Raw genomic sequence first — 24,167 nt, forward strand, 5'->3', positions numbered from 1 at the left:
ACGTTCTTATTTTAGATTTAACTCCCAAAGGCCTGGCAAATCGGCTGCAAGCTCTTCATGATTTTGCTGCTTCCCATTACATGAAGATTAACACATCTAAAAGCAAAATTATGTGTATTGCCGGGAAAAAGAAGTGCCGATCTGTAAATTTCGGATTGTATATCGGTGGCCAAAAACTGGAGGTTGTTAAATCTTACACATTTTTGGGGAAAATTGTTGCGGCTAACCTGAGTGAGAGACCCCACACTGAGCACACCTCAAGCAAAGCCCTTGACCACGGCAAAGGTTTAAATTCCCTTTATCACGCCACCGGAAAAAGGCACTTCACTTGTTTACTGGAGGTATATAGGGCTAAGATTCCCGCCACGATACTATATGGTATCGAACCTATAGAGTTGAATTACTGGGACTTTTGTCATAAAATTGAAGGGAAACTCTTAAGATCCCTTTCTTCCCTAAATACCGCGTGCTCTTTGGCTGCTTGTAGGCTTGACTTTGGTCTTAGGAGCAGCTGGGTACAGGGATTATGTGCCCTAATAAGATGGGTGGCCTGTTTGGCTAGAGCTGAACCGGGGACGATGAGAGCCTTCCTCAAAAATGAATTATTGGGCAATTTCAAAGAATTTTCACAACTTGTAAGGAACTTTAGAAGAGCTGTGACTCTTCTAAAGTTAGATGAAAGCGTGTTGTTCCGGCACTCTCCCACACAGTTGAAATGCTTATTAAAACAGGCTTCGTGGGAACTGTGCTTTCTGTCTGATAAGAGCATAATACAAGGAAAAAGGGGTGGTGATCTTCTCCTCAATTCCTATTCTATTAAGTTGGCCCAACCCTATGCTACATGGAACTTGCCGCATGGTATTCGTAGATTATGGTTCCTTTTACGTTATGATTTATTACCTTTAAATCTACTTCTAGCCAAATGGTACGGATCTTCCCCCATGTGCAACTTGTGCAATCTGTGTATTCAGGACAGTATGCATGTCTTGCTGATTTGCCCTGCACTCCGTACATTGCGGCTTAGATGGCTAAAACCAATATGTCTCCGTCTTGGTATCTCCAATGTGAACATTTTTCTCCAATCACTATATCGGCCTCCTAATGAAATGTTTTGCTTTCATGTTTTTAACTTTTTTAAAGGTTTTTTAGCTATTTATTAATATGTTACTGGAGCGGTCGGACATTACTTCTTGTCGTAGATCTGACATTGTATGTTTATTATATTTCTTTTTACTTAAATGTGTTATTGCATGTTATTCCGTTTTGTTGTGAATTTTATGTGGCCCTCGTTGAGAGCCAAAACATAATAAAATAAAAATTGATTGATTGTGTAGGCGGTCATGTTTCATGGTTTAGGGTAGTGCAGTGGTATTGGGAAGTGTAGAGGTCGTGCTGGGGTGGTGTTATAGGGTATAGGGTAGTGCAGTGGTGTTTGTGTAGTGCTGGGGGTAATATTTTAGGGTTTAGGTTAGTGCAGTGGTGTTTGTATAGTGTAGGGGGTCGTGTTCATGGTTTAGGGTAGTGCAGTGGTATTGGGAAGTGTAGAGGTCGTGCTGGGGCGGTGTTTTAGGGTTTGGGGTAGTGCAGTGGTGTTTGTGTAGTGTAGGGGGTAGTGCTGGGTAGCTTTAGGGTTTAGGTAGCGCAATGGTGTTGGTGTAGTGCAGGGGGTCGTGCTGGGGGTAGTGTTTTAGGGCTTAGAGTAGTGCAGTGGTGTTTGTGTAGTGTAGGGGGGTAGTGTTTTAGGGTTTAGGGTAGTGTAGTGTAGTGGTGTTAGTGTAGTGTAGGGGATCGTGCTGGGGTAATGTTTTAGGGTTTAGTGTAGTGCAGTCATGTTTATTTAGTGTAGTGGTAGTGTTTTAGGGTTTGGATAGTGCAGTGGTTTTTGTGTACTGAAGGAGGTAGTGCTGAGGGTAGTGTTTTATAGGGTTTAGAGTAGTGCAGTGGCGTTAGTTTATGTAGTGTAGGGGGTCATGCTGGGGGTAGTGTTTTAGGATTCAGGGAAGTGCAGTGGTGTTTGTGTAGTGTAGGGGTCGTGCTGGAGTAGCGTTTTATGGTTTAGGGTAGTGCAGTTGTGTTTGTGTAGTGTAGGAGTAATGTTGTAGGGTTTAGGGCAGTGCAGTGGTGTTTATGTAGTGTAGGGGATCATGCTGGGGGTAGTGTTTTAGGATTCAGGGAAGTGTAGTGGTGTTTGTGTAATGTAGGCATCATGCTGGGGATTGTGTTTTAGGGTTTAGGGTAGTGCAATGGTGTTTGTGTAGTGTAGTGGGTCATGCTGGGGATAGATGTAGGATGTAGGGTCGTGCAGGGGTGTTTATGTAGTATAGGGGGTCGTGCTGGGTTTAGATTTAGGGTTTAGGGTAGTGCAATGGTATTTGGGTAGTGTATGGGGTTGTGCTGGGGTAGTTTTTTAGGGTTTATGGTAGTGCAGTGGTGTTTGGGTAGTGTAGGGGTTCGTGCTGGGGGTAGATGTAGGGTTTAGGGTAGTGCAGTGGTGTTTGGGTAGTGTAGGGGGTTGTGCTTCGGGTAGATTTAGGGTTTAGGGTGGTCCAGTGGTGTTTGGATAATGTAGGGGGTCGTGCTGGGGGTAGATTTAGGTTTTATGGTAGTGAAGTGGTGTTTGCGTATTGTAGGGGGTTGTGCTTGAGGTAGATCTAGGGTTTAGGGTAGTCCAGTGGTGTTTGGATAGTGTAGGGGTTTGTGCTGGGGGGAGATTTAGGGTTTAGGGTAGTCCAGTGGTGTTTGTGTAGTGTTTGTGTGTTTGTGGTTGGGGTTAGTGCTTTAGGGTTTTCAGGCAGTACTGTTGTGTTTGTGTAGTGTAGGGGGTCATGCAGGGGTAGTGTTTTAGGGTTTATGGTAGTGCAGTGGTGTTGGTGTAGTGTTCGGGGGTCGTGGTGGGGTAGTGTTTTAGGGTTAAGTATAGTGCAGTGGTGTTTGTGTAGTGTAGAGGGTAGTGTTTTAGGGTGTAGGGTAGCGCAGTGGTGTTTTGGTAGTGTAGGGGGTCTTGCTGGGGTAGTGTCTTAGGGTTTACGGTAGTATAGAGGTATTTGGGTAGTATGGGGGTCATGCTGGGGTAGTGTTTTAGTGTTTAGAGTAGTGCAGTGGTGTTTGCGTAGAGTAGGGGGTCGTGCTCTGGGTAGTGTTTTAGGGTTTGGAAAGCGTAGTGCTGTTTGTGTACTGTAGGGGATAGTGTTTTAGGGTTTAGGGTAGCGCAGTGGTGTTTGGGTAGTGTAGGTGGTTGTGCTGGGGTAGTGTTTTAGGGTCATGCAGTGGTGTTTGTGTAGTGTAGGGGTCGTGCTGGAGTAGCGTTTTATGGTTTAGGGTAGTGCAGCTGTGTTTGTGTAGTGTAGGGGGGTCGTGCTGGGGTATATTTAGGTTTTAGGGTAGTGCAGTGGTGTTTGTGTAGTGCAGAGGGTTGGGGTGGGGTAGATTTAGAGTTTAGGGTGGTGCAGCTATGTTTTTGTAGTGTAGGGGTTGTGTTGGGGGTACATTTATGGTTTATGGTAGTGCAGTGGTGTTTATGTAGCATAGGGGGTCATGCTGGGGTAGATTTAGGGTTTAGGGTAGTGCAGTTGTGTTTGTGTAGTATAAGGGGTCATGCTGGGGTAGGGTTTTACGGTAGTGCAGTGGTGTTTATGTAGTATAGGGGGTCGTGCTGCGATGGATTTTATGTGTAGGGTAGTGCAATAGTGTTTGGGTAGTGTAGGGGCTCGTGCAGGGGTAGTGTTTTAGGGTTTAGGGTAGTGCAGTGGTGAATGGGTAGTGTAGGTGGTTGTGCTGGGTATAGATTTAGGGTTTAGGGTAGTGCAGTGCTGTTTGTGTCGTGTACGGGGTCGTGCTGGGGGTAGTGTTTTAGGGTTTAGGGTAGTACAGTGGTGTTTGGGTAGTGTAGGGGGTCATGCTGGGCGTAGTGTATTAGGGTTTATGAAAGTGCAGTGGTGATTGGGTAATGTAGGGGTCGTGCTGGGGTTGTGGATTAGGGTTTAGGGTAGTGCAATGGTGTTTGTGTAGTGTAGGGGGTCATTCTGGGTAGATTTAGTGTTTTGGTTGGTGCAGTGGTGTTTAGGTAGTGTAGGGGTCGTGCTGGGGTAGATTTAGAGTTTAGGGTAGTGCAGTGATGTTTGTGTTATGTTGGGGGTCATGCTGGGGTAGTCTCTTAAGGTGGTACAGTAGTGTTTAGGTATTGTAAGGGGTCGTGCTGGGGTAGATTTAAGGTTTAGGGTAGTGCAATGGTGTTTGGGTAGTATAGGGGGTCGTGCTGGGGTAGTGTTTTAGGGTTTAGGGTAGTGCAGTGATTTTTGTGTAGTGTTTTAAGGTTTAGGGTACTGCAGTGGTGTTGGTGTAGTGTGCAATGGTGCATTGCTAGTATCCTGTTCGTTTAGCCCGTTCGTGATAGAGTCAAATTTTATCATCCATTTTTACTCCCTTACTTTTAGGATTGAGCAATGCATAATTGGCATGGTTGGACTACGCAACTAAATTTTCGTAACTCTGTACCATAATGATTGTCAATTCTTTATCTGTGTCCACCACTGTGAATGTATCTTCCCATGCTGTGTTGTTTTTCTAAATCGGCCACCACTCGGTCGCAATGTATGGACAATGTGATCTCTGGCATGTACCTTCTAACTGTGGAGAATAGTTATGACTTATCAATATAACTGAGACGCACAGCTATCTATCCATACAACATTGTATATTTGTGCAATCCAAGATATATTGCCACTTGTTTCCCAAATGCGAATGTATGACATACTTTGTCTACTAAATGTATGCCGAATTCCCTTGCCTCCCCCAGTTCCAAACACCGCTGACACACCGTCATGTGATTAATATCCCTCTTACTGTTGAGCCAATGCTGCAATACCAGCTAGACACTTTAAGATAACCTTTATTTCAACTCTGACATGTAGCGCTGTTTCCAACTATTACGCCCTACTTTTTACATCCACACTTACAATTTATGTCCATTTCCTTCTCTGGATATTTATCCTCACTGACGCCTCTATTGCACCTATGGCGCCCGGTGAAGTCTTTCTTCACTTTTTGACGACGACCCGCATCACGCTCAATCCAAGCGTGCACACTAGAAGCGTTACCTTTTCCCTACTAAAACGAGCGTTCCTCACAACACGGGTTCCTGTGAAGGATACCGCCACGCGGATCAGCAGGTAAGCCAGCATCTGGGCTGGTCCTCCCTTGACTAATACCCTACCCACAATTGGCACACGATGGCGCCCGAGTATTAGGTTTTAATTCTATGGCAGGACAGGAGGCTTCAGATTATGCTTTATCTATTTCTTTACTACCAACAGCAGCCAATAGGAACATAGTAAAGAAAAACAAAAAACTACAACTCCCATGAGCCCCTAGGCAACCATAGAGAGTACATGCTATATAAGTCACCATAGAGGACAACACTTCCTCTTTCTTTGCTGCTTCGCAGCCAGTTAAGTGCTTTTCTACGTTTCTTGTGATTAATTGAATGTTTCATTGCACTGTTACCTTGCTGTCCTGTTGTAATACCTGTACGCCGCTTTCGCTTTGTATCTTGCTTGCAGCCGCTTTGCGCGTTGTGCTGCCGCTGGCGTTTTTTTCTTGTTTCACAGGACGTTGTTGTGTGTTTGTTGGAGAGCGCTTGTTCGCCTCTCTGGACTTGCGGGCACCTTGTGCCTGCGTCGGTCTTTCCGTGGAGTGGGACCGGAGCTCGGGGACTCGCGCGCGCGTGTCGCGCGTCGCTCCTCTTCCGGGTAACAGACACGCCACCGCGCATGCGCGTTGGTGACTTTGACGCTCCGTGTGACAGGAGCTTGGAAACGCTACGAGGCGGCGTTTTTTCCTCATTGCCTCTGCCCACTTGTCTGCCGGAGAGCTCCTCTGACGCCCTCTACCTCTCGGAAGGTTTTGGGCTGCATAATCTTTAGAGGCGGTGCCTAGGGTGTACTTTGCACGCAAGCTGGTCCCTCCACATTCAATCCTGATTGTTTGGTCGAGTTCTTGCTCTTCCTCATTAGCTTGCGTGGGGCTGTCACCCCCCCTGACAGGGTCGCTTGATTGTGACCTGATATTTGCTATTTGTTTTTTCTGTGGGCTTCTAGATATACTTCTGTATATTTGTATTTTTCTGCCTGTTTTTCCTCAGTGGTGTGCATTGTTTTTCCAACACCATGGCAGAGTACGTCGACGCTGAGGAATATTTTTAAGAGGAGGAGCAGGAGGAATCATTTGAGTATGATTTGGTCGTTGCCCTTGACCAGGGCGTTCAACATTCCGTTAATACTGCATTGGTCCGTGCAATTGGGCCACTGAAACGTCATTTAACTGACTATGCCCAACAACAGGGTTGGATTCCATCCTCTGCTTCCAGGCACTCCTCTAAGTCACCCAGTAACCCTCACAGGTCGGACTTTGTGCGTTTGGCCAAGTCTTTGTCTGCTCCTGCTCAAGTTTGTCACTCTCATCTTCCACCTCCGGACACTAAAGATACCTCTTCTTCATCATCTTCTGGTCACTCTGGTCCCCCTCCGGCAAAAAAGTCCCGAAAGGAACATTTTGTTGACGCTTCTCCACATCCCCCAGTCTTGACCTTTGAGCCTACGGATATCATACACCCTAATTCCAAGGTTTGGTGCCCTGCTCCAGAGGTCGCGGACTATATCCAAGCCCATATCCGTGATTCTTTCGATCAGGAGGTGCGTTCTCGGTTACGTTCCGAGTGCCCTCGTCCGGAGTTGGCGGATAAATTGGCTGACACTCCGGAGGTCGACCCCACAATTTTGACTTACCTTAAAAAATGTAATAAGGATCCCAAAAAGGGTATTGACCGTTCTTGGCGCCTGTGCCAGGACAAGTTACTAGATCTACTTGGTCCATTGACAAAAATCCTGGATCTGGGGTATCAAGCCCAAGGGGAGGCGTCTGGCATTGACCCCGATGTCCTGATTGGCTGGGCCCAAAGGGCTATCTGTCTCCTGGGGAACGCGAACTGTGCACTTTCAACGGAACGTAGGCGTTCCATATTGCTGAAAATGGATCCACGCTTGTCTGAGCTGGCTACATCCGAATCCGGTGCTCTGGCTCAAGGTCTGTTATTTGGTCAGCCGTTTTTGAAGGAGCTGACTAAATTTGTGGCGACCTTTAGTGGCCTGGACAAGGCGCAATCTTCCTTGCGCAGGGCGTTCCGCCCGGTTTTTGCCAAGGCCGGACGTTCTGGGGGACGTTCGTTCGGCCGAAGTTCTGGTCAACAACGTGGCCAACAGTCCCACCAGGGTGGAGGCGGACAGCGTCAGCAACAGCAACAGTCCTATTCCGGGGTCTAAAACAACCTTCTACCCCTCCCGGAAAGGTAGAGGTCAAGGCAACAAGGGTGGCTACGGTGGTACCCAAGGAGGACGACAGGAGTACTCCGCTACAGGTGAGCCTGATTCCTTACGACAGTATTGTTTTGGGGGGCAGGGTTCAGTGTTTTCTAGAGAATTGGCGCTCGATCTCCAACGATGCTTGGATATTACAAACAGTTCAGGGGTACCACATCGAGTTCTACCACCCACCCCTTCAGGGTCCCGTCCCTTCTCCCCTTGTTTTTTCCCAACGAGATCGGGAGGTGATATCCAGAGAAATCGACTCTCTTCTTCTCAAAGGGGCCATTGTGCGAACGACCTTCCATCCACAGGGGTTCGTCAGCAATGTGTTTCTGGTGGAGAAGAAAGGGGGAGGGTCTCGTCTTGTACTCAACCTCAAAGAATTCAACAACGGGGTGGTCTATCGCCACTTCAAGATGGAGGGCATCCATCTTCTCAGGGATCTTCTTCGCAAGGGCGACTGGATGGTTCGCCTGGATTTGAAGGACGCATACTTGTCCATTCCCATCTTTCCACCTCATCGCCATTTTCTGCAGTTCCAGTGGCTGGGGGAATGGTTCGAATACACGGTTCTCCCGTTCGGTCTCTCGTCCGCCCCATGGTGCTTCACGAAGCTCCTGCGACCAGTCATGGAATCGCTGCGTGCGCGGGGGGTGCGACTGATAGTGTATCTGGACGATATTCTCTTGATGGCTCAGTGCCCACTACAACTACGTTCCCATTTATCTTGGACAGTCGATCTACTTCAGTCTCTCGGATTTCTAGTGAATCCGCAGAAGTCTCATTTACTGCCCACTCAATTGATAGAGTTTCTGGGTTTCCTTGTGGACTCGGTCTCTTGCCAACTTCTTTTACCTGCCCAGAAAGTCAGGTCTATCAAGAGGGAGTTGAAGTCACTGTTGTCTGCTCCGAACGTATCGTTGCGGTCGATCGCTCGGATTGTCGGGCTATTGGCTTCTTGCATTCAGGCGATATTTCCGGGTCCCCTGCATTATCGAGCTTTGCAGCGTCTCAAAATCAGGCACTTGCAGAAGGGTCTTCGGTATTCCGACCTGGTTCCTCTGTCCCAAGATGCGAAATCGGAACTGATGTGGTGGCTCCATCACATGGAGGCCTGGAACGGGAAAGCTCTGTTCGGCTCGACTCCAGACTTGGTTTTGGAATCGGATGCGAGTCTATGGGGCTGGGGAGCCCGTTGCGGGGACTTGACGACGGGCGGCCGGTGGTCTCAGGACAAATTAGCCCTTCATATCAACTGCCTGGAACTACTGGCGGGATCGTTTGCGATCTGCAGTCTTGCTCCACAAGCCACCAGCTGTTGCATTTTGCTCCGCATGGACATCTCAGCGGTGCGATATGTGAACAAACTGGGGGGAACTCGGTCGAGGTTGTTAGCGGAGATTGCGAAGGATTTCTGGCACTTCTGCCTACAGAGGAAGATCACTCTTATTGCAGAATATCTCCCAGGTCGCCAAAATCAAGTGGCCGACTGGAATTCTCGCCATCTGCTGGACTTCAGCGACTGGCGTCTTCACCCTCGGGTCTTTCGATCCCTGTCTCGCCTTTGGGGTCGCCCCTGGATCGATCTCTTTGCCTCTCGCCTCAATGCTCAACTGCCCAGGTTTTACAGCTGGCAATTTATATGTGGCAGCCTCACCTCCACCATGGGCTCCGACCTGCACAGATTATATAAAATAGTCTCCTATGTGACCAAAGGGATTTGTTCTGGAGACACACCCTTTTGCTTAATCATTACTATGCCGCTTGGCAGCCCGTTGGCAGCGCAGCGACAGCCGTTTCAACCCCTCTCCAACAACAAGGGGTTTGCACCCATACGTAGCCTTTAGCGTTCTAATATCCACTTGCCATCCATGCTGAGTTAATCTACAACCTTTTGGAGTTTTAATACATTGAGCATAGAAACCACTCAGGTCCTACTGCTTAACCTAGGTATTCAGACCGATTCCTCTGCTTTTTACAATCACTGTATCGCTGTAGTTGTGTTGGCCCACAAGTTATTCTTTAGCTGGTTGTTTGCCCCCCTTTAGACTGAATCTGTTTCTTTCCTGGATTAATTCCGGGTCCTCTGAAATACCTGTTTGTCCCTTTGAGATCCACGCGTCCTATTAAGAAGGAACACTGAACCACTAATGCCGCCGTTTTTGGCGCACATTCAGTAAGTGCATCATGGGCCATAAATACATTTTCTCATTCTACTTTGTGCCGATCTTTTGTCACCTTTACTATTTAGGTGATGTCTCCCTTTCTACTTGCTACTAAACGCTGGAGAGCCTTGGAGCCCCGTTTCTCCCAACAGATGGACTGTGAGAGTTATCCCCGTCCCGCCTCTCCACTCATGGTAAAAACAAGTAGCTCTGCCCAGTTTACTGGGATTTCTTTTTAACATTTCTCTCTAAGTCCAGTTTTTAAACGCCCTCCTTTCCCCTCAGGTGCCACCCGTCCCTCTCCCACTACACTAGTCCTCATGAAGACCCCAGCAGTAAGGTCAAAGACACCTACGGTCAAGGGGTCGAAACGTCGACTTTAGAGTACCTGCCAACAACCGTTCAACAGTGATTTAATAACTGTGACTCTACATGTGTTGTATAGCATTACGTCTTTAATGTTTAGACCTTGGCTATTTGGTATATAAACATCTGTATACCTAAACTCTTTGTGATTTACTGTCACTACCATTCAACTACCCTACCCATCACTAACTACCTTGCACTTCCCCTCCCCTTCTGGGCACCGCCTATGTGAGTTATTTATTATATTGTCTCCCTGCAAAGTGATATTTGTACTCTTGGACTCCACCAATGTGATTAAATAACATGGAGTGTTAATCTATCGCGCTTTCGCTTCTTTGAAATTGCTGCAAATGTTTTATGATTTCATTTTTCCCCCTGTTTATGTAAATATTTCCTTGCACTAGGACCCTTTTTTTGCATAGGGTTTAGATTTAGGGTTTAGTGTAGTGCAGTGGTGTTTGTGTAGTGTAGGGGGTCGTGCTGGGGTAGTGTTTTATGGTAGTGCAGTGGTGTTTATGTAGTATAGGGGGTCGTGCTGGGGTAGATTTTAGGTTTAGGGTAGTGCAATGGTGTTTGGGTAGTGTATAGGGTCGTGCTGGGGGTAGATTTAGGGTTTAGGGTAGTCCAGTGGTGCTTGTGTAGTGTTTGTGTGTTTGTGGTTTGGGTTAATGCTTTAGGGTTTAAAGGTGGTACTGTGGTGTTTGTGTAATGTAGGGGGTCATGCAGGGGTAGTGTTTTAGGGTTTAGGGTAGTGCAGTGGTGTTGGTGTAGTGTTGGGGGGTCGTGGTGGGGTAGTGTTTTAGGGTTAAGAATAGTGCCGTGGTGTTTGTGTAGTGTAGAGGGTAGTGTTTTCGGGTTTAGGGTAGCGCAGTGGTGTTTTGGTAGTGTAGGGGGTCGTGCTGGGGTAGTGTCTTAGGGTTTAGGGTAGTATAGAGGTATTTGGGCAGTGTAGGGGGTCGTGCTATGGTAGTGTTTTAGTGTTTAGAGTAGCGCAGTGGTGTTTGCGTAGTGTAGGGGGTCGTGCTGGGGGTAGTGTTTTAGGGTTTGGGAAGCACAGTGGTGTTTGTGTACTGTAGGGAGTAGTGTTTTAGGGTTTAGGGTAGCGCAGTGGTGTTTGGGTAGTGTAGGGGGTTGTGCTGGGGTAGTGTTTTAGGGTCATGCAGAGGTGTTTGTGTAGTGTAGGGGTCGTTTTGGGGTAGCGTTTTATAGTTTAGGGTAGTGCAGCTGTATTTTGTAGTGTAGGGGGGTCGTGCTGGGGTAGATTTAGGTTTTAGGGTAGTGCAGTGGTGTTTGTGTAGCGTAGAGGGTTGTGGTGGGGGTAGATTTAGAGTTTAGGGTGATGCAGTTGTGCTTGTGTAGTGTAGGGGGTTGTGTTCGGGGTAAATTTAGGGTTCAGGGTAGTGCAGTGGTGTTTATGTAGTATAGGGGGTCGTGCTGGGGTAGATTTAGGGTTTAGGGTAGTGTAGTTGTGTTTGTGTAGTGTAGGGGTCATGCTGGGGTAGTGTTTTACGGTAGTGCAGTGGTGTTTATGTAGTATAGGGGGTCGTGCTGGGGTAGATTTTAGGTTTAGGGTAGTGCAATGGTGTTTGGGTAGTGTATAGGGTCGTGCTGGGGGTAGATTTAGGGTTTAGGGTAGTCCAGTGGTGCTTGTGTAGTGTTTGTGTGTTTGTGGTTTGGGTTAGTGCTTTAAGGTTTAAAGGTGGTACTGTGGTGTTTGTGTAATGTAGGGGGTCATGCAGGGGTAGTGTTTTAGGGTTTAGGGTAGTGCAGTGGTGTTGGTGTAGTGTTGGGGGGTCATGGTGGGGTAGTGTTTTAGGGTTAAGAATAGTGCAGTGGTGTTTGTGTAGTGTAGAGGGTAGTGTTTTCGGGTTTAGGGTAGCACAGTGGTGTTTTGGTAGTGTAGGGGGTCGTGCTGGGGTAGTGTCTTAGGGTTTAGGGTAGTATAGAGGTATTTGGGCAGTGTAGGGGGTCGTGCTATGGTAGTGTTTTAGTGTTTAGAGTAGCGCAGTGGTGTTTGCGTAGTGTAGGGGGTCGTGTTGGGGGTAGTGTTTTAGGGTTTGGGAAGCACAGTGGTGTTTGTGTACTGTAGGGAGTAGTGTTTTAGGGTTTAGGGTAGCGCAGTGGTGTTTGGGTAGTTTAGGGGGTTGTGCTGGGGTAGTGTTTTAGGGTCATGCAGAGGTGTTTGTGTAGTGTAGGGGTCGTTTTGGGGTAGCGTTTTATAGTTTAGGGTAGTGCAGCTGTATTTGTGTAGTGTAGGGGGGTCGTGCTGGGGGTAGATTTAGGTTTTAGGGTAGTGCAGTGGTGTTTGTGTAGTGTAGAGGGTTGTGGTGGGGGTAGATTTAGAGTTTAGGGTGATGCAGTTGTGCTTGTGTAGTGTAGCGTGTTTGGGGTAAATTTAGGGTTTAGGGTAGTGCAGTGGTGTTTATGTAGTATAGGGGGTCGTGCTGGGGTAGATTTAGGGTAGTGTAGTTGTGTTTGTGTAGTGTAGTGGTCATGCTGGGGTAGTGGTTTATGGTAGTGCAGTGGTGTTTATGCAGTATAGGGGGTCGTGCTGGGGTAGATTTTATGTTTAGGTTAGTGCACTGGTGTTTGGGTAGTGTAGGGGTTCGTGCAGGGGTAGTGTTTTAGGGTTTAGGGTAGTGCAGTGGTGAATGGGGAGTGTAGGTGGCCCTGCTGGGTGTAGATTTAGGTTTTAGGGTAGAGCAGCGCTGTTTGTGTTGTGTAGGGGGTCGTGCTGGGGGTAGCGTTTTAGGGTTTAGGGTAGTGCAGTGGTGCTTGGGTTGTGTGGGGGTCATGCTGGGTGTAGTGTATTAGGGATTAGGAAAGTGCAGTGGTGATTGGGTGATGTAGGGGTCGTGCTGGGGTTGTGTTTTAGGGTTTAGGGTAGTGCAATTGTGTTTGTGTTGTGGAGGGCGTTATGCTGGGGGTAGATTTAGTGTTTAGGTTAGTGCAGTGGTTTTTATGTAGTGCAGGGGGTCATGCTGGGGTAGATTTAGAGTTTAGGGTAGTGCAGTGGTGTTTGTGTTGTGTCCGGGATCGTGCTGGGGTAGTCTTTTAGGGTGGTACAGTGGTGTTTTGTTAATGTAGGGGTCGTGCTGGGGTTGATTTAAGGTTTAGGGTAGTGCAATGGTAATTGGGTAGTGTGTGGGGTCGTGCTGGGGTAGTGTTTTAGGGTTTAGGGTAGATCAGTGGTGAATGGGTAGTGTAGGTGGTCATGCTGGGGGTAGATTTAGGGTGTAGGGTAGTGCAGTGGTGTTTGTGTAGTGTAGGGGTTCATGCTGGGGGTAGTGTATTAGGGTTTAGGAAAGTGCAGTGGTGATTGGGTAATGTAGGGGTCATGCTGGGGTTGTGTTTTAGGATTTAGGGTAGTGCACTGGTGTTTGTGTAGGATAGGGGGTCATGCTGGGGGTAGAATTAGTGTTTAGGTTTGTGCCGTTTTTTTATGTAGTGTCGGGGGTCATGCTGGGGTTTAGATTTAGAGTTTAGGGTTGTGCATTGGTGTTTGTGTTGTGTCGGGGTCGTTCTGGGTAGTCTTTTAGGGTGGTACAGTGGTGTTTGGGCAGTGTAGGGGGTCGTGCTGGGGTAGTGTTTTAGGGTTTAGGGTAGAGCAGTGGTGAATGGGTAGTGTAGGGTGTCATGCTGGGGTTTGATTTAGGGTATATGGTAAAGTAGTGGTGTTTGTGTAGTGTAGGGGGTCGTGCTGGGGGTAGTGTTTTAGGGTTCAGGGTAGTGCAGTGGTGTTTGTGTAGTGTAAGGGTTGTGTTCTAGGGTTTATGGTAGTGCAGTGGTGTTTGGGTAGTGTAGGGGATCGTGCTGGGGTAGGTTTAGGTCTTAGGGTAGTTCAGTGATGTTTGGGTAGTGTAGGGGTCATGCTGGGGGGAGTGTATTAGGGTTTAGGAAAGTGCAGTGGTGATTGGGTAATGTAGGGGTCATGCTGGGGTTGTGTTTTAGGATTTAGGGTAGTGCAGTGGTGTTTGTGTAGGATAGGGGGTCATGCTGGGGGTAGAATTAGTGTTTAGGTTTGTGCCTTTTTTATGTAGTGTCGGGGGTCATGCTGGGGGTAGATTTAGAGTTTAGGGTAGTGCAGTGGTGTTTGTGTTATGTCGGGGTCGTGCTGGGTAGTCTTTTAGGGTGGTACAGTGGTGTTTGGGCAGTGTAGGGGGTTGTGCTGGGGTAGTGTTTTAGGGTTTAGGGTAGAGCTGTGGTGAATGGGTAGTGTAGGGTGTCATGCTGGGGTTTGATTTAGGGTATATGGTAAAGTAGTGGTGTTTGTGTAGTGTAGGGGGTCGTGCTGGGAGGAGATTTAGTTTTTAGGTTTGTGCCTTTTTTATGTAGTGTAGGGGGTCATGCTGGGGGTAGATTGTGTTGTGTCGGGTCGTGCTCGGGTAGTCTTTTAGGGCGGTACAGTGGTGTTTGGGCAGTGTAGGGGGTCGTGCTGGGGTAGTGTTTTAGGGTTTAGGGTAGTGCAGTGGTATGTCTGTGTAGTGTAAGGGGTAGTGTTCTAGGGTTTATTGTAGTGCAGTGGTGTTTGAGTAGTGTTGAGGAAAAGTAGAAAATTACTCACTCTCCCCACCAGGGATCTATCCAGCAGGTTGCATAATAAAGCAGCAAAGGAATTGACAGCCAATCTGTAAAATTAAAAGACATCTTTATTATAATTAATTATGAGGCTTCGTCGTCCAACCGTAGTTTTACAATTGAAAGAGGGAGCCTGTCTGAGCTTTCTCAGGCAGGCTTTTTATACAAAAAGTTTGGCCCTAGGCTCACATTCTTGCTTTGGAACACATCATTGTAGGTCTCTCCCATGGTACCATAACAAAGCAGGCTATAATTATGAATTCCATTCTACTTGCCCAAACTGACCAACCCATCTTCCATCATGAACATATGTCAAACTACACATATTTTCCTGTGCAGGCCGGAGAAACTCACAATAGAACTGGTTTCCTCCCCATCATATAAACGGTCACCTCCCCATTGTAAAAGCCCAGAAGCAGAGAAACAGAGCCAGGTGTGGAAGATAGAAATCTAGGATAAGGGATGCTTGTGGGTCATAAACAGGCATGGCTACTGAATTCGGCCTTCTAATCTTGCTCAGGCCAATGTACACAACAAGTTGCTCAGATCTTTAATATAGATTGACTAGAGGGCATGAACTGGTTTGGTGAGGCCAACATCACGTAGGCAGATTCAGCCTGTTCAGGTCAAATGGGAGTCAGGAAGAACTCAAGCTAAGGAATACGTGTCCTTTAAGAATCATTGGCTCATGTATATGCCTATGTAAAGGGCAACAACTAAAATGGACGCTGCTCACAACCTGGAGACCTGTGGGCTCAGAATGAATTTGTCAATAACTTTTGCATTCATCATTGTATCGTGATGAAAATACACACACATATAAAACTTGCCATTTTCGGTTCTCAGATATCAAAATCATAGCAGAATAATGATATTTTAAACACAGGTTCAGATTTCAAAGAACCTCAGTGTAGGGGGTCGTGCTGGGGTAGATTTAGGTCTTAGGGTAGTGCAGTGATGTTTGGGTAGTGTAGGGGGTCATGCTGGGGGTAGATTTAGGGTTTAGGGTTGTTCAGTGGTGTTTGTGTAGTGTTTGCGGGTTTGTGGATGGGGTTAGTGCTTTAGGATTTTTGGGTAGTACTGTGGTGTTTGTGTAGTGTAGAGGGTAGTGTTTTAGGGTTTAGGGTACTGCAGTGGTGTTGTTATAGTGTAGGGGGTCTTGGTGGGGGTAGTGTTTTATGGTTAGGTATAGTGCAGTGGTGTTTGTGTAGTGTAGAGGGTAGTGTTTTAGGGTTTAGTTTTGCACAGTGTTTTTTGGGCAGTGTAGGGGATCATCCTGGAAGTAGATTTAGGGTTTAAGGTAGTGCAGTAGTGTTTGGGTAGTGAAGGAGGTCGTGCTGGGTTAGTGTCTTAGGGCTTAGGGTAGTATAAAGGTATTTGGGTAGTGTAGGGGGTGGTGCTGGGGTAGTGTTTTAGTGTTTAGGGTAGAGCAGTGGTGTTTGGGTAGTGTAGGGGGTCGTGATGGGGTGGTGTTTTAGGGTTTCGGAAGAGCAGTGGTTTTTGTGTACTATAGGGGGTAGTGTTTTAGCGTTTAGGGTAGCGCAGTGGTGTTTGGGTAGTGTAGGGGGTAGTGCTGGGGGTAGATTTAGTATTTAAGATAGTGCAGTGGTGTTTGGGTAGTGTAGGGGGTTGTGCTGGGGGAAGATTTAGGGTTTTGGGTAGTGCAGTGGTGTTTGTGTAGTGTAGGGGTTCAAGCTGGGGGTAGTGTATTAGAGTTTAAGAAAGTGCAGTGGTGATTGGGTAATGTAGGGGTCATGCTGGGGGTAGATATAGTATTTAAGATAGTGCAGTGGTGTTTGGGTAGTGTAGGGGGTTGTGCTGGGGGAAGATTTAGGGTTTTGAGTAGTGCAGTGGTGTTTGTGTAGTGTAGGGGTTCAAGCTGGGGGTAGTGTATTAGAGTTTAGGAAAGTACAGTGGTGATTGGGTAATGTAGGGGTCATGCTGGGGTTGTGTTTTAGCATTTATGGTAGCGCAATGGTGTTTGTGTAGGATAGGGGGTCATGCCGGGAGTAGATTTAGTTTTTAGGTTTGTGCCTTTTTTTATGTAGTGTAGGGGGTCATGCTGGGGGTAGATTGTGTTGTGTCAGGGTCGTGCTCGGGTAGTCTTTTAGGGTAGAGCAGTGGTGAATGGATAGTGTAGGGGGTCATGCTGGGGTATGATTTAGGGTATGTGGTAAAGTAGTGGTGTTTGTGTAGTGTGGGGGTCATGCTGGGGGTAGTGTTTTAGGGTTCAGGGTAGTGCAGTGGTATGTCTGTGTAGTGTAAGGGGTAGTGTTCTAGGGTTTATGGTAGTGCAGTGGTGTTTGGGTAGTGTAGGGGGTCGTGCTGGGGTAGATTTAGGTCTTAGGGTAGTGCAGTGATGTTTGGGTAGTGTAGGGGGTCATGCTGGGGGTAGATTTAGGGTTTAGGGTTGTTCAGTGGTGTTTGTGTAGTGTTTGCCGGTTTGTGGATGGGGTAAGTGCTTTAGGATTTTTGGGTAGTACTGTGGTGTTTGTGTAGTGTAGGGGGTAATGAGGGGGTAGTGTTTTAAAGTTTAGGGTAGTGCAGTGGTGTTTGTGTAGTGTAGAGGGTAGTGTTTTAGGGTTTAGGGTACTGCAGTGGTGTTGTTATAGTGTAGGGGGTCTTGGTGGGGGTAGTGTTTTACGGTTAGGTATAGTGCAGTGGTTTTTGTGTAGTGTAGAGGGTAGTGTTTTAGGGTTTAGTTTAGCACAGTGTTTTTTGGGCAGTGTAGGGGATCATGCTAGAAGTAGATTTAGGGTTTAAGGTAGTGCAGTGGTGTTTGGGTAGTGAAGGAGGTCGTGCTGGGTTAGTGTCTTAGGGCTTAGGGTAGTATAAAGGTATTTGGGTAGTGTAGGGGGTCGTGCTGGGGTAGTGTTTTAGTGTTTAGGGTAGAGCAGTGGTGTTTGGGTAGTGTAGGGGGTCGTGATGGGGTGGCGTTTTAGGGTTTCGGAAGCGCAGTGGTTTTTGTGTACTGTAGGGGATAGTGTTTTAGCGTTTAGGGTAGCGCAGTGGTGTTTGGGTAGTGTAGGGGGTAGTGCTGGGGGTACTGTTTTGGGGTCATGCAGTGGAGTTTGTTTAGTGTAGGGGTCGTGCTGGGGTAGTGGTTTAGGTTTTAGGGTAGTGCAGTGGGATTTGGGTAGTGTAGGTGATCGTGCTGGGGGTAGTGTTTCAGCGTTTGGGAAGCACAGTGGTTTTTGTGTACTGTAGGCGGTAGTGTTTTATGGTTTAGTGTAGCGCAGTGGTGTTTGGGTAGTGTAGGGGGTCGTGCAGGGGGTAGTGTTTTAGGGGCATGCAGTGCTGTTTGTTTAGTGTAGGGGGTCATGCTGGGGTAGATTTAGGGTTTAGGGTAGTGCAGTAGTGTTTGTGTCATGTAGGGGTCGTGGTGGGGTAGTGTTTTTGTGTTTAGGGTAGTGCAGTGGTGCTTGGGTAGTGTAGGGGTCATGCTGGGGGTAGATTTAGTTTTTAGGGTAGTGCAGTGGTGTTTGGGTAGTGTAGGGGGTCGTGCAGGGGGTCGTGTTTTAGGGTCATGCAGTGCTGTTTGTGTAGTGAAGGGGGTCATGCTGGGGTAGATTTAGGGTTTAGTGTTGTGCAGTGGTGTTTGGGTAGTGTAGGGGGTTGTGCTGGGGGAAGATTTAGGGTTTTGGGTAGTGCAGTGGTGTTTGTGTAGTGTTTGTAGGTTTGTGCTGCAGATAGTGTTTTAGGGTTTAGGGTAGTACAGTGGTGTTTGTGTAGTGTAGGGGGTCATGCTGGGGGTAGTGTTTTAGGGTTTAGGGTAGTGCAGTGGTGATTGTGTAGTGTAGGGGGTAGTGTTTTAGGGTTTAGGGTAGTGCAATGGTGTTTGGGTAGTGTAGGGGGTCGTGCTGGGGTAGTGTTTTACGGTAGTGCTGTGGTGTTTATGTAGTATAGGGGGTCGTGCTGAGGTAGATTTTAAGTTCAGGGTAGTGCAGTGATGTTTGTGTAGTGTAGGGGGTCGTGCTGGGGGTTGTGTTTTAGTGTTTAGTGTAGTGTAGTGGTGTTTGGGTAGTGTAGGGGGTCATACTGGAGGTAGATTTAGGGTTTAAGGTAGTGCAGTGGTGTTTTTGTAGTGTAGGGGGTCATGTGGGGGGTAGTGTTTTAGGGTTTAGGGTAGTGCAGTGGTGTTTGGGTGGTGCAGGGGGTCATGCTGGGGGTAGATTTAGTGTTTAGGGCAGTGCAGTGGTGTTTGTGTTGTGTAGGGGGTCGTGCTGGGGTAGTCTTTTACCGTGGTACAGTGGTGTTTGGGTAGTGTAAGGGGTCGTGCTGGGGTAGATTTAAGGTTTAGGGTAGTGCAATGGTGTTTGGGTAGTGTAGGGGTTCATGCTGGGTTAGTGTTTCAGGGTTTACGGTAGAGCAGTGGTGAATGGGTAGTGTAGGGGGTCATGCTGGTGATCAATTTAGGGTGTAGGGCAGTGCAGTGGTGTTTGTGTAGTGTAGGGGGTCGTGCTTTAGGGTTTATGGTAGTGCAATGGTGTTTGGGTAGTGTTGGGGCCGTGCTGGGGGTAGATATAGGGCTTATGGTAGTGCAGTGGTGTTTGCGAAGTGTTTGCGGTTTCGTGCTGGGTTAGTGTTTTAGGGTTTAGGGTAGTACAGTGTTGTTTGTGTAGTGTAGGGGGTCATGCTGGGGGTAGTGTTTTATGGTTTAGAGTAGTGCTTTGGTGTTAGTGTAGTGTAGGGGGTCGTACTGGGAGTAGTGCTTTAGGGTTTAGGATAGTGCAGTGGTGTTTGGGTAGTGTAGGGGGTCATGCAGGGGGTAGTGTTTTAGGGTTTAGGGAAGTGCAGTGGTGTTTGTGTAATGTAGGGATCGTGCTGGGGGTTGTATTTTAGGGTTTAGGGTAGAGCAATGCTGTTTGTGTAGTGTAGGTTGTTGTGCTGGGGTAGATTTAGGGTTTAGGGTAGTGCAGTGGTGTTTATGTAGTGTAGGGGGTCGAGCTGGGGTAGATTTAGAGTTTAAGGTAGTGCAGTGGTGTTTGTGTAGTGTAGGGGGTAGTGCTGGGGTAGTGTTTTAGGGTTTTGGGTAGTGCAGTGGTGAATGGGTAGTGTAGGCAGTCGTGCTGGGGTAGATTTAAGGTTTAGGGTTGTGCAGTGGTGTTTGTGTAATGTAGGGGTCGTGCTGGGGGTTGTATGTTAGGGTTTAGGGAAGTGCAGTGGTGTTTGGGTAGTGTAGGGGGTAATGCTATGGTAGATTTAAGGTTTGGGGTAGTGCAATGGCTTTTGGGTAGTGTAGGGGGTAGTGCTGGGGTAGTGTTTTAGGGTTTTGGGTAGTGCATTTGTGATTGGGTAGTGTAGGCAGTCGTGCTGGGGTAGATTTAGAGTTTAGGGTTGTGCAGTGGTGTTTGTGTAGTGTAGGGGATCGTGTTGGGGGTAGTGTTTTAGGGTTTAGGGTAGTGCAGTGGTGTTGTGTAGTGTATGGGGTAGTGTTTTAGGGTTTATGGTAGTGCAGTGGTGTTTGGGTAGTGTAGGGGTTCGTGTTGGAGGTAGATGTAGGGTTTAGGGTAGTGCACTGGTGTTTGGGTAGTGTAGGGGTCATGCTGGGGGTAGATTTAGGGTTTAGGGTAGTACATTGGTGTTTATGTAGTGTTTACGGTTTGTGGTTGGGGTTAGTGCTTTAGGGTTTTGGGGTAGTACTGTGGTGTTTGTGTAGTGTAGGGGGTCATATGTATATAGTGTTTAATGGTTTAGGGTAGTGCAGTGGTAATTGCGTAGTATAGGGGGTAGTGTTTTAGGGTTTAGGGTAGTGCAGTGGTGTTGGTGTAGTGTAAGGGGTCGTGTTATGGTAGTGTTTTAGGGTTAAGTATAGTGCAGTGGTGTTTGTGTAATGTAGAGGGTAGTGTTTTAGGGTTTAGGGTAACGCAGTGGTGTTCGGATACTGTAGGGGGTCATGCTAGAGGTGGATTTAGGGTTTAAGGTAGTGCAGTGTAGTGTAGGGGGTCGTGCTGGGGTAGTGTCCTAGAGCTTAGGGTAGTATAGAGGTATTTTGGTAGTGTAGGGGGTCGTGCTGGGGTAGTGTTTTAGTGAGAGAATTGTTTGGTCTCGGCAGAGAGAAACAGTGTGACCTGACGGCTGGAGGATAAACAGCAGGTTCCTGCACATTTTCTTGCAAACTTTAAGAACTTACAAATGGGGTACCGCAGCAATTGAAAAACTACAGAGACCATAATGCCCAAGAATAAGCCTACTTAAGGCGGGACTTACCTTAATCACTGCCAGTGCGGTGTGAATTATGATTGCTGCTCCCTTCAACTTGCTAGTGAGCAAGGGCTGACGAAGCCCGAAACATGGTTGGCGTTACTTTATGCTGGAAGATGTAGCTGATGACCCTACCCTCCTGCCGAAATAAAGGTTTCAACACGCTGTGTGTGGTGCTTCACATTGGTGCTCTTTTTGTTTGGATATATATATATATATATCTTTTTGATCAATGAGAAAGGATCACTTGTCCTGCATAACATGGGGTATGCATGGATGGTTCGTGCTATTCCCAAGTAATAACCCTCATGCACGTGTTGGAAAGTTACGATGTTTTAGCGGTATATCTTGGTTCTCCGCTGTCCCTAACACGTGTCCGTATAATCACGGGGTTTGATAGTATATGCGACCTCCAACCAGGAGGTATTACCCTTGTTAGAACAGTAGTGATCAGAAATCGTGATTGCGAAGTGATAAGGTGAAAATATAAAGAAGCTGGATAAAAATTGTTCTCTATGGCAGACAATTATTTTAATAGTTCTGGTTTTTAGAGGACAATATTAAAATGAAAGTGAGTGAAATTAGAGCGATTATGACTCTTTCACATTTGTTGTGTGGTATAGGTCGACATGTTTCAGCCCTCCAATTGCCAATAGGTCAGTGGGGCTTTCATCAGGACCACAGTGCTCAAGTGAATAGAGACTTACTCACGTTTCTATAGGTTCAAAGGATTCAATAGAACATCATGTTGCGTTGTTCTATGACAAGGTCAAATAGTACCTGTAAGATTTAAAAAAAGAGAATCTAGACAAGGGTAAGGGTAAGGGGAATAACATTTAAAATTCATTGACTGGTATATAAATATCAGACATTCGTTCGTAGCACATTGGCATTGCTAATCAAAAATGACAATACTTTGAACTGAACACTCTTGCACCCAGAATAGGTCAACTCTCTCATAGTTGGCATTTTCATAATGCGGACTTTGTACATTAAAAGTGGTTCTGTCAGACTTTGTCTATTCTGCTATCTTATTTTATGCATAGTTGTACATACATAAAATTCGGCAAGTACTCGTGCATCTATGTGATGCTTCCTCTCTCACAATCATACGGAAATCACATACGCTTTGCCGGATCGTTGTGTGACTCTAACGTAGTTAAGCCATATCGGGAAGGAAAAAGTGTAGTACGGGTATATTGTATGGCCCGTGAAAAAAGGGAAGTTGGTAATACACAGTAGTAGATGTAGATGTAGTTCTACAGAACTGTGGTTAATCCATTACATGGTTGTCTACCTGGTAACACGTGTGTCAGTTTAGAAACGTACCAATGCGTTTAACAGATCTGAGAATAACACTCATACACTTGGCATTATAACATACCTTGTCATTCGGTTATAATAAACCTCAGCGGGATCCAGCCGGGTCAGGGAGGTATGCTATAAGAACAGGTAGTAATTTATAAAAAAACAAAAACGGCGAGATACGTTACGGTTTTTCGCGTCCTTCCCGCTACCTAGTTCACTCCATTAGGCTGCTTGTGCTGACTCTGCCGATTCTGGTCCCGGAACCTGGGTGTCCTTCCGGGGACTGATTTTATTTTGTCGGCATTGAAAATGAAGATAGACTTAATTCCAAAACATACTTAGTGAACTATATCTGGCAGATCGTATTTTAGACTGTCATTGTCTAAAAACACAGATATAATCCTAACAAGGCGCCAAAGTCAACAATAATACTGGCGATGTTCAATCTATATAAAGTCAGTTATTTCACATTGCCCAATATGTGCCAAAAATTATTCAGCCACATAATAATGAAGAGAAGTGAGGCGATGTGTAATGTATAAATTATAAATTGTATATATAGATTAATGCCCCATGTGTGCCAATTATTGTTCAATCGCGTTGATATGGTAAGGACTCTGGGAAAGTATCTGTGTATCTGTAGTGTCCATTTTGTCAAGGTAGCACTTTAGGTTAGGTGAGGGGTGGTTTTGCATATCTGATCAGGTTTTCATTTAGGTATATATATATATCACCTGAATTCTTTGTTGTGAGCAAGACGGTTCCATCCGTCGAAACGCGTCAAACTTTGCACATGAAATAAATAAAACTTGTTCCTGAATAAGACCCCACGGTGTCAGCGCCTGTTTACGATCGTGTAAACACAGGAGTGAAAAGTATATATATATATATATATATATATATATATATATATATATATATATATATATATATATATATATATATCCTGGCTCGCTGCTCCAAAGTCCGGGGCACTCTTACAGCGGGTGCAATCCAAGCGCGTCAGAGCTTCGAACTTCAAAATGTGAAAGCTCTCTCCCTCCCGATCCCGGGTGGAAATAAGGACAGCACACACGGGAATTCTCCTTAGAAGCAACTTTTACTCGCACAGACACGTTTCAGAAGCCACGCTTCCTTCCTCAATGTTTGTTACCAACATTGAGGAAGGAAGCGTGGCTTCCGAAACGCGTCTGTGCGAGTAAAAGTTGCTTCTAAGGAGAATTCCCGTGTGTGCTGTCCTTATTTCCACCCGGGATCGGGAGGGAGAGAGCTTTCACATATATATATATATATAGTTGATAAGATAATGGACATGAACATTAGAAATAAGTGAGGGTTGTAAATATGTAATATAGAATTATATATATATGCCTATAAAACTGAAATGTGGCTATATCTATGCTATCAATTGATCATCACAAATCTGGGTGTATTCCATTGTCTTAGGATCCTTTTTAACTATTTATACTATTTATTATTATTAAAGTACGTGATATATACACATGATATGTTAGGGTAATCAGAACCCACTAATAATTCATATGTGACTAGATATATTCTTATCGTACTAGATATAATGACTGGTATTGCACCTTAGCTGGTTTAGCTTTCTCTTCTCATGCACTTTTGACAATTCTGCACTTTACCTTATTCACTTAGCACTTTATCATACGACCGCTGGTATATAGACGGAAACACTCTTAGGCCTGAATTGTTAATATGAGAACTTTCCTGTCATTCGCTACTTTTAAGTAGATGCATAGCTGCACTTTATATATGTGATATGATCACTAATAATTATTGGACTGTTCGGGTATGGTACATTTGTATCAAAAGTGGATTTAACCGGTGAGATCTTATGGTCTCTATTTATACTAATATCTGGATTTAACCAGTGATGTTTTTCCGTCCTTTTGGTAATTGCCATTGGATATACAGACATTCAACTGTGGAAGTATGTTGTTTATTTCTATTAAGTCACATGACTCACTATGTCACTGTGAGGGGTGGTCACAATGTGTAATTTGCATTTATAAAAGCATTGAGTTTGATGTACGTGTTGCAGCGTGAACAAGGGCATATCTTGCCAGAAACGCGTAGCTGCTTTCTGTTGTTCAAATAAAACAACTCTGCTGATGTGACGTGGTCCGTCTCCTTCCTGTTTGCTGGTGTGCTGCGTGGTTGCTGA

The sequence above is a fragment of the Lissotriton vulgaris genome, chromosome 1_1, assembly GCF_964263255.1.
Source record: "Lissotriton vulgaris chromosome 1_1, aLisVul1.2, whole genome shotgun sequence".
NCBI lineage: Eukaryota > Metazoa > Chordata > Amphibia > Caudata > Salamandridae > Lissotriton > Lissotriton vulgaris.